This window comes from Glycine soja, chromosome 1 (genome assembly GCF_004193775.1).
Source record: "Glycine soja cultivar W05 chromosome 1, ASM419377v2, whole genome shotgun sequence".
NCBI classification, from domain to species: Eukaryota; Viridiplantae; Streptophyta; class Magnoliopsida; order Fabales; family Fabaceae; genus Glycine; species Glycine soja.
Genome location: NC_041002.1, coordinates 12,764,055 through 12,777,349, shown reverse-complemented (window position 1 = coordinate 12,777,349; position 13,295 = coordinate 12,764,055). Strand labels below are relative to the sequence as shown.

Here is a 13,295-nt window from a genome sequence, read left to right as displayed (position 1 = left end):
TCGATCCATCTAAGTAATAACTTTGTGATACTCACAAAGTTATTCAATGCATAAAAATCTCACTTTTTAATTATAGGTGTGGCCCTATCCCATTCAGGAAGACCATTTATTATAGTAGCTTCGTACGTCAGGGTTAATTCTATTTTGTTAAATTTGACAAAATTTCGGCAGCATTTCGCATTGGTCTCCACGTACATGACATGAAATCGGTGAAATTAATTTCCCGATATTCAAGTATGCACTCAAAGAACAACTAGAAATGCATTGTACCGAAATTTCATCAAATTAAACAAAATAATGTTAACCTTAACGCATGAATCTACCATAAAAATATTTGTCTCCCCAAACTGTGCAAACGGAAAATTCAAGATTGAATGCAATAATTAATGCAAACTGTCCGCAAGAATCATTGCATTCAGTCTCAAATGGGAATCTAAGGTTCACTCATAATGAACACAATTTGTATATCATATATCAGTTGTCATTAATGACAGTGAACAAGTAATAAAAACATTAATTGGTAACAAACATTTGTGTCTGTGATGATGAGTAGCATGGTCCAAAATGAAAGGAACAATCTAACAAATAACTCAATGACCACCTACATCAATCATCATTCCGAAAAATAGATATCAATATGTGACAATGAGTAGGCTTAAAGTATGACAGATATCAATTGACGTCGTCAATGTCTCAAAAATCATAAGTCTAACTAGCATACACAGTAGTGAGGACAGTCATACAATGTGAATAACTCAAACAGATTCAAAATTTGACTTTTGTAAGTAGTTCTTCAAGATAATATTCAATTCTTAGTACCCGTCCCTCTTTGTTGGTTTCTAGGTATTGGACTCCAAGGAATTATTATAATTGGGCTACTGATTATATGGCACTGCAAACCAAGATGTGTGTTTGATTGATTTTATATGGCACAAAATCTAAAGTACTTTCACTATAACCAAGTGATTTTGCCCCCAATAGATTTGAGTTTCCATTGGAGCATTGTAAAATATCTATGGTTGCTTCCACATGATGTTGTTTACTATATGAATGACTTCTTGTGTTGACCTTGTATGCAGGTTCAGAAGCTATGTTTGTTGATCTTGGACATTTCTCATATATGGCTATTCAGGTTGGTTAATTACATTTTCTATTTTCTATAAACCAGAGCCAATCTCTAGGTTGCTTCCCAAGAGTTAAGGTTGTTCATACATCTGACAAGATACATGGTCAGGTCTACATTCCTGAAATTAATTGGTTACTCATGATCCTCTGCATTGTTGTGACCATTGGATTTAGGGACACAAAACACATGGAAAATGCTTCAGGTACCTTGTACATTTATGCATGATTAACTGAAACATGGTTTAGTAATTGTAGTTTGTTGGCAGAAACCCCCTATTATAGCTCTTTGCTTCTTGTTGTTCTTTGGCTTTATTGAACTATTGCATTTCTCAACTTCAAGTTAGAGTAGGATGAGCATTGAGGATGATGGTTCAAACTCCAATGAATCATCAAGTTATAGATTAACTGTAATTGGAACAACTGGTTTCACCATCCAACTAGGATACGAGAGTGGCAGGGAGAGTGTGCAGCAAGCATGTGTATCTGTTGGTTTCCCAATTGTACAAAGTGTTACTGATGTTATTGAGATGGAACTGGTCATGACTGAGAGGAGAGTGAGGTTTTCTATTGAAGATGAGCCTGAGAGTGATGCAAGGTCTGAGATAAGAGTGCAAATGCAGGAAGAGTTGGAAGATCTTTATGCTGCTCAAGAAGCTGGGATTGCCTTCATTCTAGGGCATTCTCATGTAAGAGCAAAGCAAGGCTCATCTGTACTAAAAAAGTTGGCACTTAACTTTGGCTACAATTTCTTGAGAAGGAATTGTAGAGGCCCTGATGTTGCACTTAAGGTTCCCCCAGTTTCTCTTTTGGAAGTTGGCATGGTTTATATTGTGTAGAATATCTAACTTGTAATTAGCTTTTTTTGTGTGTGTTTTTCATATAGACGACATAGGCTTGAAAGCCATAGCAGTGTGCAGTTTCCAAAAGGATTTTGTGAATGCGACTTTGGGAATGACTCTACCCTTAAAATTTAACGTGATTTATATAGAATGCTTGAGTGCATGAACAGAAAGGCTTATATAGAATATGCTAGCATTCCCTGTTCTTGATGCTACTCTTAAGAACTAAGAAGTTTTCCAAACTGTAAGATTAGGAGGTACACTAACAACAGTTTCTCTTCAAAGTCAGGAGGACTTTTACATGACACCACCAATCACAGCAAGGTTAATAGAAGCATGAAATTCAGAGTTTCAGCTAAACAAGAGAAGCAAGAAGAGAAGAAAAAGCAATCTTTGTTCAACAGTGTGACTAAAGCTCTTGATTTTTCTCAAGTGAGATCTGCTGAGGATGCTCAGCTTATAGAAGAGGCTAGAGAAGCTACAAGATCAGGTGAAAGGATGAGTAGGGAACAAGTATATTGTACTCTTCCAACACATATTGTTTATTTAGTAAATATTCTTAATGATTCTGCTAACTAATTTGTTATTTTTTTTAATGCAGTATGGAGCTCTTAGAAGGAAAATTGGTGGTACATACAAGGATTTTTTCAAATCTTACGTTGAAGGTACAAAATAGTTAGTCTTGTATAAATACTATATACTTTTACGTTTAAAACAAAAGAGACATTAGTAGCCAACAACATTCTTCAATCTTCATTTTCTTCTTTGGCTAATGAAATTATTCTATACAAAATTGTTCTTTTTTCTCTGCTAATAATAGAAGGAGAATTTCATGCCATTCTTACCATAATTCTTGAACCAATCAATGTTAATTTGACTCAAATGCATTGGTAACTCAATTCTATCACCAATTAAAATTTATTTTGGACTGGCCAGATTGATTTTTTATGGCACAAAATCTAAAATGGCACAATAAATAAAACTAACTCAATTGCTATTACAAATGAAGGAAACAAGAATGAGTCAAGTATATAGGGAGATAAATTGGTGAAGTGAATTTATCAGTCCTTGCACCAGAGATTTTTTCCTCTTTGTCTGATTCACTTGTTTCTTAGGCAGTAGCAACATGGGTGACATGATTTTAGAACTTAACATGATTTTATGTGGCATGTATGATTTTAAATTTTGAAGTCTAAGGATTAAAATGTTGGATTTTGATCTTACCCAAGCCTAAAGAAAAAGTGGAGGTTTGTTTGATCAATATCAATATATAATGTCATGTTATCCCATCTATTCTTTTACTGAGGGCTTAATTTTCTATGTCTATTTAATTGTTCAGGCTCGAGTCAGTGATCGTGAATATCAAGCTACATTCCCTCACACAGCTTCTATGATTGACTTGGCAGCTAAGATGATAAGGGAAGGCCGAGGTTTAGAGTTAATGCCAATGGAAGTAGATCCTACTGCCCCCAATAACTGTCTATTGGTGAGTGTATAGAAATATTTTAGGAGCAGCAAATATATTGAGACAAGCCTAGATATCAATCAATAGGGTCATACTCTGATGTACCATTAGCATTGACACCGATGCATTATTTGGAAACTAGGATGTTATTAAATTATAAAATGATCTTCTTTTGCTCTTCAATTATCACTTATCAGTCCAAAGTGGCTGGTATAAAGTCATAGTAATTCTTAGATTAGCATGGTCCACCACACAATCTTTTTAGTGTTTTAATCATTGTTTGAGATGTGCAAAGAAATGACCCTACACATGTCAATAAATTATTTTAATTCCTATGGTAGAGCATGCTTACCAAAGAATTATTTGTTAGTATAACCATTTCATTTTTTAAAATGCCTCTATCATGGAAGAAGAGCAGAATATAGAACACTCTGAAGTAGCTAAAGAGGTAGAAGAGGCAGAACAATATGCAGCAATAAGGATGTAGTGAAGAACCAATCAAGGCAGAACGAAGAAGGTCAAATAGGGAAATATACAAACCGTAATACATGAAGGATTATGCAATGAAGTAAGGATGTGCTGGCACAAACCTTCTAGAAGCAGAATATCCCAAATCTTGGTGTCGTTAGATATTGTCTCCAGTAGCAATTTGTTTTGCAATTTGTTTCTTTCCTCCAAGGCACTAGTTGCCAAAAGCTTTTAAGAAATTTCATCCACAATTGTATTACAATAGCTATAAATATGAGGAGGATGTAATTCAATAGCAGACAATACTACAAAACTCTTTTCCTTTTCCTTTCATAGCTTCAGGACTGTGATATAGTTTGATAGTGAAAATTTTCATTTGTTGAAAGGTTTAGGAAAAGAGTGAAGGTTAAATTTAAGTTTAACAACTTTATGAAGGATCTGATCAAAACATTCAGCAGTGTGTTCCCCTTCAAGGATCTGATCTGATCAAGTCATAAAATTTTAAGGTTTTCCTATTAAATATATTGGCTCATCTTAATTTTTATCTCCATTCAATTCTAATGTTAGTCTTAATCTTCACAATTTCTTGCATGACACTAATATCTCTAAAAATCTGCTAAGTGTAAGTCAGTTTGCAAAAGACAATTTTGTGTTTTTTGAATTCCATCCTAATGTTTGTTTGGTCAAATCTCAGGGATCCAATGAGATACTTCTCAAAGGAAATCTCAGTTCTAATAGTCTAGGGTACAGAGAGAGGTTTCCTTGTTAAGTTTTTGATGGTCTAGGCATAATCAGCTCAATCTCTGTATTTGCTTAGTCAGTGGCTAAGTGTGGGGTTCATACAAGATTGTCTTTGTTAGGTTGTCAATGATGCAAACATAATCAACCTTGTCTCTATAATTGTTATTATTAGTAAAAAAAATTTCAAGAAAATCAACTACTATACTGCACTTATAATCAAAATTTAAAAGTTTAAATAAATACCTGAAATTGAATTGGAACAAACAATAATACTACCCTGCAAAATTATTCAGAGCAACTTTCAAGAAATAACAATATCACAAAATCAGAGCGCATAATTGTGAGCTGTTGTTGCATTTTAAAACAAAGCTACACAAAAAATGATAAGGAAGCAGAAGATGTAGGAACAATAGCAGAGGTGCAAACAGAAACAACACAAAAGGCAGGAACAATGGCAGAGGTGCAAAAAGAGGAAAAGCCCAAGAGGGCAGTTTCAAGACCATCTTACCTTAAGGATTATGTCTAAGGGTGAGATGTGAAATTCAGCTAGGAATGGTTCTTGATCCTCCTTGCTTGGTGCTTGTCGGATACCAGGGGGCAGGCATAACAAACTAATATTCCTGAGGCACAAAACATACCAATTCTATTACTAGGAAATAGTATAAATAAACATGTAATAAACTAAGCAAGATATGAATGAAAATTTGCCTTTCCTGAATTTTATCTTTGTTTTCCTTCGAGGTCACTGGTCCTTGAAACCAACTTGTTCACTGCATGTATCAAAAAACAATATAGAAAATACCAATATGAGAAAGGATTGTCATCCTTCGTGTCACAGAAACACCAGAACTGCCACACCATGCCTTTTACAACCACAAATTAAAGAAAAAGGTACCCGCCACACAAGATGCCTCTTTTGCAACCAATAATCATTCATTGAGACCACCCAATTTAGAACACAACAGATAAAAATTGCACTCTCAGATTCAAAGAAATTTCATTAAAAAAAACTAGGATGTTATTAAATTATAAAATAATCTGATGTACCATTAGCATTGACACCGATGCATTATTTGGAAACTAGGATGTTATTAAATTATAAAATAATCTTCTTTTGCTCTTCAATTATCACATATCAGTCCAAAGTGGCTGGTATAAAGTCACACTAATTCTTAGATTAGCATGGTCTACCACACAATCTTTTTAGTGTTTTAATCATTGTTTGGGATGTGCAAAGAAATGACCCTTACAACCTTACACATGTCAATAAATTATTTTAATTCCTATGGTAGAGCATGCTTACCAAAGAATTATTTGTTAGTATAACCATTTCATTTTTTAAAATGCCTCCTATTTCTTTATTCACAATACTATGAATTATATGATATTCTGATAGGAACTAAATTTACTATGGAATTAGTAGGGAAAATTCCATACAACAGTGCTCTTGATACAAAAGGAAAATGCAATGGAGAGTTGAGAATAAAGAAATCAGAGGAGATAAACTTCACTGCCCGGCAGGAGGCACCGAAAACTACCAAATTGATTTCCTACCTCTCATTTCCTCCCTTGTCCTTTGTATCCCCATTCAACCTCTAATGTTACCTCAATGCTTCCATCACTTCTTACCATGTATTCAAGTTTGTTACAAAATATAGTGAATTGAGTTACAAAGAACAGAAGAGAAAGTTCTCCTTCCATGGATTTCTCTTTTCTATAAAGCTGATGCTCAATTCCCAAATGATAACAAGTCAGAACGCCCACTTCTTCTACCCTTCTATTTAAAGCAAATTTCATGCCCTAAAACTTGAACCACCTAACTGCACTAACTTTTGGTTGTATCAATGTCAATTGTAAAAAGCCACAAGTTTTGCTCGACACAGATTCCTCTACTGCTGTTTTGATGATAGGCTTCCAAATAAGTTAGTGCTATACTGTATATTTGTAAAAGGTTTCAAGTTGTCTAATATTGATTTTGAGCTAGGCCATATCAGATGTCAAATATAACAAGCATAGTACTAGCTTCTTGTGAAAAGCTTTCTTTTCCATCCTTGACTAGTCATTATTCAAAGGACAGACTTTAGGAAAGGGTGACTTATAACATATTATGAGTGGCTCAAAACAATCAAGAGAAAAAAAAAGGATACACCACCCGAGGCATTACATACTTTCATGTATACTTTTCCACTTCTATCTCTTAATAATGTTTCCAATTATTGGGGAGACCTCTATGCTCTTCCCTCATGTTAAGTACCAACCCTTGGAAGAGGTAAGGCTGATAACATATTTTTGGTACTTCCTTTGAGTGTTGAATTAAGTGGGCCTACTTAAAAGGATTTTAACTTTTGTACAACTAATTAAAAGCTATAACACATAAGCTTGCGAAAGATGACTGTATAGAGCCCCACATGGCTGGTTAAATTTATGTTAAAATTATTGGCAAGAGTTTGTTTGCCGAATCACTAAAATCCTGCATTTTTCTCCCTAAAATGCTCAGTAAACTATGCATTTTTTTTCTAAATCACTAAGATCCTTAACATTTAGATAGCACATACATTACTCTTGCTGAGTGGACACATATTTAAGTTACTAAATACTGAAACATTGAATGGAAACCTAGTAATGAACTTCACTTGTCTTATTAACTCATTTCTAATTCACATTAAGCAACATTCCCCATTATTAAAATCTCAGTCCTACATAGTGATAATACAGACTTCCACAGAAGAGCAATGTGGTATAACTAGACTAGTCAAGGATGGTTGAAGTACTTCATAGAAATTATTCTAGCGTCGTATTACAAACCAAAAACCTAGCCAAGACTGAATATTTAAACACTTGATGGACAGGGGTTCTTACCTTTAACACAAAGTTGACAGATGAAGTGCTCCGTCGTTGCTTCGCAGACCTTCAAGTGAGAGACAACCCAGCCAAAGCTTCAGTGACACAGAAAGGGTGACTTCGAGGGTCACAACTGTGAACATAACCACAAATTCCATGAGGGTCACACTAAGTGGAAGACAAACAGAAAACTAATAAGGGGGCTTTGACGGAATGTATTGAATACAAACCTTTGAGCTAGGGGAAAAGCTTTCGAAGGACAATGATGAACTAAAGCTTTCGAAGAAGGATGGAGAAAGGGTTTGACAAACTAAGTGCGCGGGGGGAAAGAATTTGGTTTTTTAAAAAACCGGTGTTAACGTTATAAACTTAGCCGCGGTAACAAATTAATGTTAACATCGGGTTTTAAAAAAAACGATGTTAACATCAACTATTTCACATCGGTTTTTTCAAAACCAATGTCAATTAACCGAATTTATTACCACCATGCTCTTGTTAACATCGGTTTTTAGAAAAACCGATGTTAACATATTGTGTTAACATCGGTTTTTTTAAAAAACCGATGTTAATAAAGTCTCATTATTTACCATTTTGCCACCGCGTTTTGCCACTGTGGTAACAAATTAATGTTAACATCAGGTTTTAAAAAAATCAATGTTAACATCAACTAGTTCACATCTGTTTTTTCAAAACCGATGTCAATTAACCGAATTTATTACCACCATGCTCTTGTTAACATCGATTTTTAGAAAAACCGATGTTAACATGTTGTGTTTACATTGGTTTTTTAAAAAATCGATGTTCATAAAGTCTCGTTATTTACCATTTTGCCACCGCATTTTTGTTAACATCAGTTTTATCAAAAACCGATGTTAACTTAACGATGTTAAATCTAGATTTTGTAGTAGTGATTTGATTTCCTGGCCTTCCCATGGCTTGAACCACATGAAAGAAATCTCTAAATATGCGAATTGTTCAAAAGTTTGAGGTGCAATGCCTTATGCCTTCTTGTGCTATTGGAAAGTGGTCTCTAGCTTCTTGCTCTCTGGCCTATGCATTCCAACTTAATATGATGTATTTAGCAAACAACTTTTTGTTTTATTTGCTGGGTGCTACTTTGTCAATATACATGTAGGACACAATACATGAGTCTAACTTCAATGTATTTCATGTACATAATATAGTATGAGAACAATTTTGTTGTAGGGATTTGTTTAAAATGTATTATATTATAAGTTAAATGTATTGACAACACACATTCATTGAAACTAATAAGGTTATGAATTGAACTTAGAGTGCATTTTTGTTCCGAATTGAGATGGCTAGGAAGGCAAGGTAATTTAGAAATTTGAGGCCTAGAAAGTACGTTATCCCTTGATAAACATATCAGGTTTGACAACTCTTGTACTAACAGAGCCTGGAAACTCATGGCATCATAACTCCACAATCAAAGGACTCTTTGCCTCATATAGGCAGCCATATTACCTGACTCGTGTTAGATTGGTTTACTTATTTGTTTTCATCTTTGGGAAATGATGAACAGAAGGCAAAAGAACATTGCCTCAACTTCGTCGGCAAGTTCAAGTAACTAATCTTAGGCAACCATGATCGAGTTCTCATGTTTTAAACTCAACATAGAGCTAACCTTTTTTCTCTATCTTTATCAACAAGCACATCAACTAGTCTTAACTGGTGAAGTTGACAGTTTAAATTATATGCAAACATAAGATTTCAACTCCTGGATGCTGAAAATGAGACAACAAATAATTCAAATTAATCCACTTTAATACATAGATAAAAAAACCCGTAAGAGGTCTAATAAGCAAAGAAGCAAACAAATATTATGTTTGCTGTAAATAGCAATTTACAACTCACCCCTACTTGGCCTGTTTGGGTGGATCACTATAAAAGATCTTATAGGAAAAACACTTCAAGAAGCTCTTATTTGAAAAGTTATTTTTACATAAGATAATTTGATATTTGGATGATAAATTTTTAAGTACTTATTTTAAATAATGTGATGTTTGGAAGAAATTGTAAAAGGTCTTTTACATAATTAAAATTAAAAATTAAATGCTTTAACATTATTGCATAATTATTAAATACTTTAAATAATTAAATATTATTAAAAATAATAAAAATTATTTTTTTCTATTTCATTTATAAAAATATTTTAAATTTATCATTTTATTTAAAATATTATTATATATTTTCTAGAAATTTTGATAAAAAAATAATTATTTTATAAAAATAAAATAAATGTATCTCATAAAAATATACTTATACATCTTTCTACATAATTAATTTTCACATTTAAAATGTAATTAATACGTTATTGTTTTAATAATACAATCACTTACATTCTAATTTATAATTTAATTATTATGTAATTATAATTTATAACAAACACTACTAAAATAAATGTTTACGATGACAGGAGATATACGAAGGTTATACAATAACCGTTTTAAAAGAAAGAACGGTGGTAGTTTTGTAAATAACTGCAACTTTTTAAAGACGGTCACCATTTTGAAAATGCATCTAACTTATAGGCACGCGTCTCTCTCACTCCTGCCCACTAACTTCAACAATCGTGTTTCTCACTACCAGAAACCCTAAGCCTCAATCCAAACCCCACTCTCTTCTTTTTCACTTAGGTTTTCTCCACTCTCTCCGACCACTTCCACTGCCTCAACCCTCGTCGACTCCCTCAACAACTCTAAGGGCCTCCGATCCTTCCTCACGTGCCCCTCTCCACACACTCCCTCTCACGCGTCGTCGTCGAAATCGGGTACGAAATCCAAGCCTGGATCGACCGCGAAACTCTCCACCGCCTCTCTGCCTCGCTACGAAATCCTAACATTAATAACAATGATTTGGTCGCGCTGCTGACTCAGTTTCATGACCGAGTCTCGCAGGGCTTCAATCGTGAGTTGCAGGACCTGGTTCTCAAATTAAAGCTCTTCTCCTTGCTGGAATCAGTTCTTTTTGACTCAAAATGTCCGAACCGGGTTCGCGAATAGGCTGGTCTGGTAGTGGCGGCGTTAATCCGATTCAATAAAGAAGTGTTCGTGAGAGAAAGCCTTTTGCGAGCTGCGTGGCAAGGTTTGTGTTGCAGTTGGAAGTTGGGGAAGGGTTTCGGCAAAGGGAGAAGAGGGCTTTTAAACCCCAGATTTTGATTAGAGTTTGAGACGCCTCTGTTTCTGAAGCCGAAGCTGCCACCATTGCTGCTGAGGTTTTGTGGGGTTCTTCGCCTTGATTATTATTTGTATAGAAATTTCACACAGATAATCTTGTGAATCGGAAAACTCAACAAGCTGGTGGAATACTAAATATTATCGTCTACCCATGAGTTTTTCTTCCCCATCCATGTAATGGTATGTGCAACATGCTTCTATGGTAATAGCAAACTTAACTGGCAGAACTTAGAAATATACAGTATGTTGTCCACTTTCATGATTCATCATTTTTGGTTACATGCAACTTATGGTAGAAACAATTGGATTCATAACTTTGTGGTATTTTTCCAAGTGCTTCTGTAATGCTTGCAGAATTGGAAATTGAAGTTGGTTTGCCTGAGGGTGTCTTAAATATAGTTCATCAAACCCATGTATGCTATAAGCTTTTGTGATTAAACTTTTGTTCTTCACTTGTTCACTTGTTTCTTGAAAAAATTTCCAAGTAAAGGAACTCATGGGCTTATTTGGCATCTAGTAAATAATTGAATCATGTATTCAAGTTTTCAGGTTAATATGTGGGACAAAAATCATGTGGTTGTAATGCCTGATGCTAGTGTTGATGCTACTGTAAATGCTTTAGTTGCTACAGGTTTTGGTGCTGCTGGTCAAAGGTGCATGTGTCAGTTTGTGTGAATTTGAAGTTGGCATTGAAGGGGATTAATCGCGTGTTGGAGAGCAGAGGGGTTGCAGGGAAGCTTGATTTCAGAGGTTGGAGGGAAGAACTGAATGAACAGAAGCGAAGGTTTCCTTTGAGTTATAAGACTTTTGAAAAAGAGATTTCTCCTCGGTATGCTGTACAGGTTCTTGATGAGTTAACCAATGGGGAAGCTATTGTGAGTACTGGAGTTGGACAACACCAGATGTGGGCTGCTCAGTTTTACAAGTACAAGAGGCCTAGGCAGTGGCTAACATCCGGTGGTCTTGGTGCTATGGGGAAGCTCTCTCTTAAGATACTGTTGTTGAATAATCAACACTTGGGTATGGTTGTTCAGTGGGAGGATCGGTTCTATAAGTCTAACAGGGCTCACACATATCTGGGAGACCCCTCTAATGAGAATGCCATATACCCCAATATGTTGAAGTTTGCTGATGCTTATGGGATACCGGCAGCTCGTGTGACCAAGAAAGAAGACCTTAGAGCGGCAATTCAGAAAATGCTGGAGACCCCTGGCCCCTATCTTCTTGATGTCATTGTACCCCAATCCCCATCAAGAGCATGTCTTGCCCATGATTCCTAGCAATGGAACCTTCCAGGACGTGATAACTGAGGGTGATGGAAGGACAAGTTACTGATTTCCTCAGCATATTTATCTTTATGGTGTTTTTGTAAAAATAGTAAGCTAATATACCTTCTTAAATTTTGTCTTCACGTTGGCTACTAATATAGGCTGCTTGTTTTTCCATACAATGTTGGTTTCTTTTAGTACTAAATATTCCTTAAGTGGGACTAATATTATTTTTGTTAAGTTGTGCCTTGGTGACTTGTTGGTCATGGGTTCGAATCCGGAAACAGCCTCTTTGCATATGCAAGGGTAAGGCTGCGTACAACATCCCTCCCCCATACCTTCGCATAGCGAAGAGCCTCTGGGCAATGGGGTACGAAGTTTTTATATCTCTCGTTATTTGGTTCATTGTTACTGAAACATTATTAAAATGTCTTTAATGGTTACTTAGTGATCAAAATACTGCAAATCAGAATTCAGAAGAAGCTAATTTCTTTGTACCAACACAGAATAAATAGTGAGCTATGGAAAATACACCAATTTGCATAGTATTATCACATCCTCTTTTCTAAATTCTAACAAATCAATCATTCTTGTAAAGGATCTCTCATCTTTTTTTACTTAATTAGTAATTGCTAAAACATGGCTTTATTCATCATGCATGTCGTGTGGCTTTTCTGTCAAGGTACTGTAGAGACACTAATAACATATTAACTTATTCTTTAAAATTATCTACCATTTCAATTCTGTTGTTTGAAATAAGATTTTATTTGTCCCCTGTGCTGCAGATCCTGATGATCCTCTCAAAACTACCGATCATCAAAACTACCGATCAGACCAGAAATCTTGGCTTAATGGTAAGTTCTCCTCTTCAACATCAAATGAGTGCCAAAATTGCACCTTCTGGTTCATAAAAAGCTTGTTTTGCTAATGTCGTGCTTCATTGGAATTTTGCATCTTTTCTTCTGTAAGGTTCTAGGGCAGTTTAATAAATCAAGCTCATGTTATATTTATTTTGTATTTGTAAGAAAAATATCAAGTTAATTAGAGGAGCTACAAGAAAAGGAATTTAAAATATGTCTCTGTAATTTTCTATTAAGAATTCTTATATAATAAAGCAATTGACTGATTCTGGCCATGTTAAATTCTATATTTAAAACATAAAAAATTAACACTAAATTTAAGATTATTCCCTGTTCTCTTGTAGGCTATATATGTAGCCTTTATATATGGATATAGTTTAACTTATATAATTAACTAACGAGTAAAAGGCACATGCTGCGTAGCTATATAATTAACTAACTTATATATGGATACATTTTGTTGGTTCGGCATCAGAGAAAGCGATTTTCAT

The 13,295-nt window shown here is 34.8% G+C and overlaps 1 pseudogene; it reads left to right on the top strand.

The window, feature by feature from the left end:
- The first annotated feature begins 2,300 nt into the window (after positions 1-2,300).
- LOC114408475 lies at positions 2,301-13,018 on the top strand (annotated as a pseudogene).
- The last annotated feature ends 277 nt before the right edge of the window (positions 13,019-13,295 follow it).